At 39.4% G+C, this 8,044-nt stretch overlaps 1 protein-coding gene across 2 annotated transcripts in view; it reads left to right on the top strand.

Moving 5' to 3' along the window:
• Nucleotides 1–6,651: 6,651 nt before the first annotated feature.
• Nucleotides 6,652–8,044, top strand: part of sema6a (sema domain, transmembrane domain (TM), and cytoplasmic domain, (semaphorin) 6A) — a 110,408-nt gene continuing 109,015 nt past the window's right edge. For both annotated transcript variants that reach the window (XM_079251930.1, XM_079251929.1), the window contains exon 1: nt 6,652–6,864. The gene's annotated coding sequence lies outside the window, so the exon portion shown is untranslated. The remainder of the gene's footprint in view (nt 6,865–8,044) is intronic.

The following is an 8,044-nucleotide window of genomic DNA, read 5'->3' as shown; positions in this document are numbered from 1 at the left end:
TATGCACATGTATGTAACAAGACAAGTCTACAGCTACATCCATTATGTAATTGTATTTACAATATTGAAACAGTCGGTGCCAAACTACTTAAATGGCCACTGAGGAGGCTTCTCTGGAACTGTCTGTACCAATATCTCTGTACTTCATTTAATCCGCTTTTTTCTTATGCAACCGTGTTTTTTTACAATTGTGCTATATCATCTTCATTTACTTTTTGCCAGTAGCACACATATGGATGTTTATATAAATTTTAACAAACCTCACATGTGTTCCTTTTTCTTTGACTCCAAAAGTATTTAAAAAGAGATGTGGTAGAAGAAATACACAGGTTTTTACCTCTGCCAAGGAGGTTATAAATTAGATGGTGTTCATCTGTATGTCTGTCAGTATGTCTATCTGCCTGTTTGTGTCTTTACGCAAAAAAATACTGGACAGATTATTATGATTTTTTTTCTTAGAATAGGTCCTAGTCTATGTTAGATTCCAACAAACTTTGAGAGTGATCCAGATCACCATATGGATCCACGATTTTTTGTGGGATTCCGAGATGGTGCCATTTTTGGGATATGTGCATGTAACTCCACATTAAAAGGACAGGGTGCTTTGGCCAAAAGGAAAAAAAAATGGAAATCTTGGGAAGTTTTGTCACTGTAAGAGAACAAACTAAGATATTGATCTGCAGCAAACAACACAATACAACCAAGAAACATTAGATTCATTACCAATGTATCTAGGAATCTTGTAGTGTACACATATAAAATGAATGTAGGACTAGAACATAGGGTGATAATCACAATATGGATGGAAATGAGCTGCTTGATGGAGGTCTGCTCTCTCCGAGTGCTTATTATTATGGGTATGGTATAGGCACAAGGCTCAAAGGGTTAAATTTAAGTTGCAAAATGCCTGAGTTTGCATGTGCTTTCATTGCCTTAGTTTGTGAGGAGAGCATCCTCATTACCTGTTGGTCAAGTTCAGCTTTCAAATGACACAACTTCTGCATGTGGTCTGGTCTGTGTGCACATGCTAGTGTAGTATAAAATGTTCAAAGCTCAAATGCTAGCAGTTTTCTTGGACCTGCTTGTAACTAGATACAGGAGTTATGATTCTGACAATGCAGCAGTCCTTTTAAATGGTTTCATGTAGGATATTTAGTAAGTAGCAAAGGTCCTATAAAAAACACCACAGTTATAACACACAGAGCGATGCTGTTCCAGTTCAAGAGATCAGTTTCAGTTTTAATATTGTTTGATGAACCTCAGCCAGAAACAGACTCAGTGGTTTTAGAGTGAGAAAACACAGGAGCAACAGCTAAATAATCCCCCCCTCCCATCAAGCCTAAGTACTAAATTACAGCTGTTCCACCTGCATACACAGACCATTGATCAAAATGTCAGAGTAAAACAGGGTGCACTTCACTGTTTATGCAGCGGTTTCGCAGATACCTCAGTCCTCTGTTTTAAAACAAACATCTTTCACAGTTGAACAACTAATGAGTGAGAATATGCATGGGTAAACATTTACAGATATTTAAACTGCACATTATTATTGGTTGCATCCTGTCTAGTCTGTAGCTTGCTAAAACATCTCCCTTTCGTTTAGTTGATACTCACATTATTCCATAGAATATTTTGAGAAAAAAATGTCAGTGTTCATGTTGCCTCAGAGCAAAGTGACAAACAAATCCAAGAAAGATCAAACTGAGCTTTTTTTTTTTTTAATGCAGTGACTATAAGAATCATGTACTGGGGGAGAATTAACTGCAAAGATATACTTTTTCTCTCCACACAAATTAAAAATGAGTTTAGTGTTTGTGACATTTTTCAGCTTTGTACCATACTTAATCTTCTTCTTCATGCAAATGGTTGTACCTTGTCATGTAAGGACTTAATATGATATTGCAAATGTACAGATATAATAATTTTGCATTTAAAAAACCCCTGTAAAATAGACACCTGGAAATGCTGCAGACTCGCTATGTAGTGTACTGAATCTTGACAGTATTTCTAAAAACCAACAGTATCACTTTCAAGCCTGTGGCTGTTTACCGGAGTTGGACTAGATCCTTATAATCCCCACTTTCCTGTCTGTTTCCAGCACGACCCACAAGTGCATATCAATTATACGATGACGGAAACAGCTGAACACAGTCTTCTCTTTGAATGCACATATGCTCTGAAAGTCACATGTGGAAAGAGTTAGCAATCAGCAGTTAGATGTAACCACATATTTACTATTTTCCACCTCACACCATTTGGGGAAAATGATAAGACTGCAGAGTCCACAGAGAGCAGCAGCAGAGTGATTTGGTGTCTGACCAGCAATAGCAAAATAGTAGTTACCACTGTAAATGGGCTGTGCTTCTGTCTAAACTGTCTATGTGATCCACAGGCAAGCAGCAACCACTGCAAGTTGGCCTGCAGCAGGAAAGGCAGTTTTAACAAAATGATGCAACTCCAGTGACCCTGCTGTAGAACGCACAGCTCAGCAGGCTTCACATAGGCATCCGATCACCTGCACCGTAATGCAACATTAAAGCACAGCTGCACTCCAACAGGGTGAAGTTCATAAGCTGCACAAGAATCAGAGACCAAGTATGACACTGCAATGCAGTCTGAGCAATCTTTTTTATTTCAATACATTGATTTTTCAATAGAAATGTATATCTAAATATGTTCCTTTTATTATATATATATTTTTAAAACAACATGCATGAAAAATTTACAACTATCTCACTCAAATACAGTCTTTCAGAGAAATGCTACCAAAACTGATACCTGCTTAAGTTTAACTTGAGCACTTTACACGTGGTTACACATTATAATCACCTTCCTTGCATTAAGTTGGTCCTTCTTATCTGCCAAAAGGGTGAGAAGGACCATCAGGGTATGGATGAAGACCATCAGAGGGTTATATTTGACATAGATCCTTTGGGCTCTGTGGGCTGTCCCCTGTGGTCTGCCATCACATCCCATCAGACTGGTATGATGGAGAGTTTGGAGTTTAGATGAAGCATCAGGCTCTGTCCATTTAGTTCTTACTGGTAGTGTTCAGGTAGGTACCAAGTATGAAAGTTAAAGTTGATTTTTTATCTGTCAATAATATTCTTTTTTTTCTCGTTTTGGACTGATTTATGTAGGACCAAAACACTTTTTCACTAAACAGTATGTTATCCCAGTGCATCTGAACTGAGGATCTGAGTTATTTATACTTTCCTTATGCATACGGATTTTCCTCCACTCACAGCATTAATTGGGAAAATGACATTTTTAATCTTAATTGACTGACATGTGCAATTAATACAGCTTTAGTGATCATGAAAGCAGAATGTAGTTGGAGACTTGTGGTGTTTCTATTCTTATTTTGCCATTCCACAAAGGAAACATTTTCTCTTTAGCTGGCATTAAAAGGAAAAGTCTAACATAAATGTGTTATTACATAATAAAATGAAGTCACACTAATGTGCACTGCAGGACTTTGTTTATTCTCCTTTCAATTCTAATAAATCACCTCATGACCTCTGAGGTGGAACTTGTGACCCAATATAGAGAAAAAGATTTGCAAGAAAACTCCAACTGCTGAGCAGCCTATAGAAATATAAGCTGGTCTAATGTTACCCTGTAGAGCATAACGATGTTAATAAATTAAACGCTGTCATGAATAATCAGTCAGCAGCCATTTCCTTACAGTGCATTATTCCTGTTTTAAGCTGAATTTTGAAGGCAGGGCTTCTACTTGTGTTTCATGGAGTACTTACTGACTCCTCTGTTATGTAGTGATTCTACTTTCGGCATTGTTCTCGTTAATAGGAAGAAAACAGGAGAAGAGAGGTGAAATGTCAGAAGCGCAGGAAATTGCATGCTGTTATAAAAATGTTTGTGCCACACGCTAAAGGTGGTCGCAATCTTTTAAGGGTCTTACAGGCCAGAAAGTTGCAAGACCTAAGTGTAAGTCAGTGAAGTAGCTAGAAGATTTCTGTGATACTTGGAAAGTAAAGTTTTAGATAAAGTTCCAGAAGCTGGAGAGAAGAAAGCGTATACGAGCTACAGTCATTTAGTCAGGGGGAAAAAAGTCTTCAGCTGAATCCCTGAAGAATTGCTGTTTGTGTGCCTGCTGCTTGTCCCAATCTGAGCTGATGGTTGCTCCATTTTAACTGCCTCTCCTCTGCACACCGAGTCCTGAGGCACCTGGGACAACTTTAGCAAGATAAGCGAGATAAGCTCTGACACAAGCATATTTCCAGAGTTCAAACTGACTGGTGAGCATCTTGACATTATTGAGCTAGAATTATGCTCTGCTTACCACCCACACTACTCCACTTCAAAGTGTGTGAGAGAGTGTGTGTGTGAGTGAGAGAGAGAGAGAGAGAGAGAGAGAGAGAGAGAGGAGGCATGTGAGATAAAGATTAAAGAATTTAAAGACATATTGTGTGGAAAACAGAAAAATTGCGTACAGTTGATTTGGTTAGACCTTCAGAAATTGCACCACTACTGATGCTAGCAGATGAACCACATTTATCTCTTTGTTTTAAGTTTAATTTTGTGTTTAGTGTCTGTATCGATTCACTTATATGTGTCAGCAGCAACAATGTAACCTGCCCCCAAACACACATTTCTTAAACAGAATTTTAATGATTGCTAACAAATTAGCTGCACATATATATATATATATATATATATATATATATATATATATATATATATATATATATATATATATATATATATATATATATATATATATATATATATATATATATATATATACATACACATATATATATATATATACTAATTAGGACTAATTGTGGCAGCACATAAGCAGGCCCTGAACACCAGAGTGATCGAGGCCCAGATCTATTATACCAGACAGGATCCCAGGTGCAGACTATAGACTGGAGACCCCCAAGTCCCAGTGGGAAACTCCCCCCAAGGTGGTGGAGAATGAGAGGGCTAAGATCCTCTGATAAAATGGTGGTGGCCAACCAACTGGATACATGCACCGGACATCCCCAATGATGGAAATATCAGGAAAAAGTAACATGAGAAACTAAAGTACCAAGGCCTCAAGGAAGAACTAGAGAAGACCTGGAGGGTGAAAGCAACAGTAGTACCCATAGTGATCAGAGCACTGGGAGCCATGTCCCCCACACTGGAGAAGTGGCTCCACCTGGTGAAACATCAGACATCTCCGTCCAGAACAGCTAGGATACTGCATATAGGACCCTCAAGCTCCCAGGACTCTGGTCGAGAACCCGAGCTTGATAGATGAACAGCCACCCGCCCCACCCTGGGGAGATGGGAGGGGTGGGTGAGGAAGGAGTTTTATACATATATGTGTATGTAAATATTCAGGATATCCTCTCACTACTTTTAAAAAATAAATTCTGTGTAAATTACAAAGTGTTTTTTCTTCCAAATGAGATTATTAAAAGAGAGAGAGCACATAAGTTAATATTAGATGATCACTTTAGTGTCATTGGTCCTGGGAAGGTAATAATGCACTCTACTGTATAGAGTACTGTATAGTTAGGAGCACATTAATGTGCAGAAAGTGCACACGCACATGGCTGCTTTCACAGGTGCCTTATTATTATATTATGATAAGTCCTTCAGAAAATATTAGCTTCTTCCCCTCAGGGTTGATGTGTCAACACGTAGATGTGTTGGGTAAGTATGAGGAAGGTGTCCATGTGGATCTGTGAGCCTATTGGTAAAGCCTGTGGCTGTATGTTTGAGAGCATGTGTAAGCAGTTATGTTTGTGCTTTGTTTCAGGCTTACAGTTTTCATTCTAGGAAAATTTTGTTGGTTTTGGCTGAGTTACTGGTGCGCGGGAGAGTGCGTGTGGCGCATGCATCACTGATATCACATGGTAAATGTACCATAAATTTAAGCAACAACTTTTTTGAACTTTGCATGTTGTTTTCAGACTTTACCTGATGGCTCCTCTGATGAGACGAAAGCCAAGGAAAGTAAAGGCTCATTTGTAAAATCACAGTAACTGCAAAAACACGTGCTCGTGTGCGCGCGCGCGTGTGTGTGCGCGTTAAAGCCGGCACCAGGAGGGACCACCAGGGAGGGAAGGGCGGTCCTGACACTGGAGAGAACATACAAAAGAGTCTTTGAACCTGATTATATTCCGTTTTAAGTGCGGTTCTACGCGTGGTTGCGTCTCTGCCGCGTCTCCAAATTTACAAATGACATCTTTCATAATCACAGCCAAGAGAGCATTTTAATTAAAATCAAAACAACCTCCCAACATTTTTTTTCTTCCCTCTGTGTTGACACTATTAATAGCACTCAAGCTTTCTCTCTTTCCGACGCGCATTCCTCTGAAATACCGCTGCGTAAAAATAGAAATACAGTTGTCCATAACTGGCACCCATTGACACAATAGCTCTCCATTGCAGAAGCTCCTCCCTGTATGTGTGAGAGAGTGTGTGCATGCGTAGCGGGTGGGTGACAGCTGGGCTCGCTGCGCTCCGCTCCAGTCTGGTAAGAAGCTTCAGCTCCAAATAGGATGACCGTCGGCTTTTGTGGAAGGGACTGCGTACAGCTACGTAGCTAGTTCTGGGACAACCCGGTTGGTTCCGTTCGTTCAGTTTACCTGAGAGGGAATTTAAGAACTAAAACACCGCCTTTCTCCCCTGTCTGTTTAGTGTGGATTTCTTTTGGATATTCCGATTTGAAGTGGTGTGATTTGAGCGCGGCATGTAACAAAAAGAAGCGCAAGAGAAAAGTAGCGCTCGTATTGTTATTCTGAGTCGAGCCCCATCTGAACTGCTTGAAGAGACGAATCTAATGGATTACTAAAAGGCAGAGGTGTTCAACCAATCCGAGGCATATTCATTCATGAGCTGAAGGTAAGATTTCTTTGTTTATTTCAAACTTTAAGCGCTTGCCCGTACCAGTCTTCCTCCAGCCACGGAGGCTTGTAAAGCCAGGCGACAAGTGCACAGGCGTCACTGGGGGTTCCTTTATTTACTTAATATTCTCTTACTTATTCTGTCTAAGTTTTAAAGCACTTTAAAACTAGGAAATAATAAGCTGTCAATTCTAAATGAACAGTTAAATTACTGTGGTTTCCTTGAAGAAGAATTGTCTCTGTGGATATGAACAGAGCAGAATTTCGTGCGTAATCCCTTTTCTACTGTTTACTCATATGGAATAAAGAAGTGCCAGTCTCCGTTTACCTATTTTGGATTGCGCCGAAGGTAAATGCAAGCCAAACCATTATTCCTTTTAGTTGGTACATGAATAGCAAATTAAAATAAGGTGCTTGTCCGAACTTTTTGAATAATTGTCCACTTTTTAATTAGTCTTCCGTGTTTTCCCCTTAAACATTCTTTTAGATTTAAGAAAGTTAGATTAAAAAAAAGCAAAAATGATAGAAAATATCAGTGGGCTGAAAATGGATTTATTATCATATTAATGCCCGATTTGTTTGAGAAAACGCACAGCACTCACAGTGTGTGACGGGATTTCTGTTCACATAAATCAGCAATTAAAAGAGCAATTTACAGAGGTTAACTATGCTGGCTTTTCTTCTGTCGATCATTTTCATAAATCTATAATCAGGGACCTGACTTACAGTTATTAGTCTTTTAAATTCACATTTTCTTTTTCTTTCTTTTTTTTCTGAAGGGAGTTAATACTCTGCCGACTGCCAGTTTTTCCACAGTTCCACTCACACACTGAACACATGGACACTGGGCTGGGTGTGTTCAGGGTTTTTAAGGTTTGAGGAGTGGTAACAATAACTTCTATCCAAAAGGATCAAGCCAGTGTTTGTAATTCTGACCAGGAGCGCCGGTGTCAGAAGTGGATTTACTGTTAGATGAAGTGGTGCAGCAAATATAACAAGCATGAGGACTGAGGACCACATCAAGGAGCCAGTCTGCCAACACCCAGTTACTCCAGTGGTTCCTCTCCTCTCCTCTCCTCTCCTCTCCCTGAGGCGCAGGGAAAAATCGGGGAAAAGGTTTTTTTTTTGGAAATGTAGGTTATAGATTAAGAAGTTTGCAAAGGAGATGATAGAAACAG

The sequence above is a fragment of the Telmatherina bonti genome (genome assembly GCF_933228915.1).
Source record: "Telmatherina bonti genome assembly, chromosome: 13".
Classification (NCBI taxonomy): domain Eukaryota; kingdom Metazoa; phylum Chordata; class Actinopteri; order Atheriniformes; family Telmatherinidae; genus Telmatherina; species Telmatherina bonti.
This window is presented reverse-complemented; position numbering and strand designations above follow the sequence as displayed.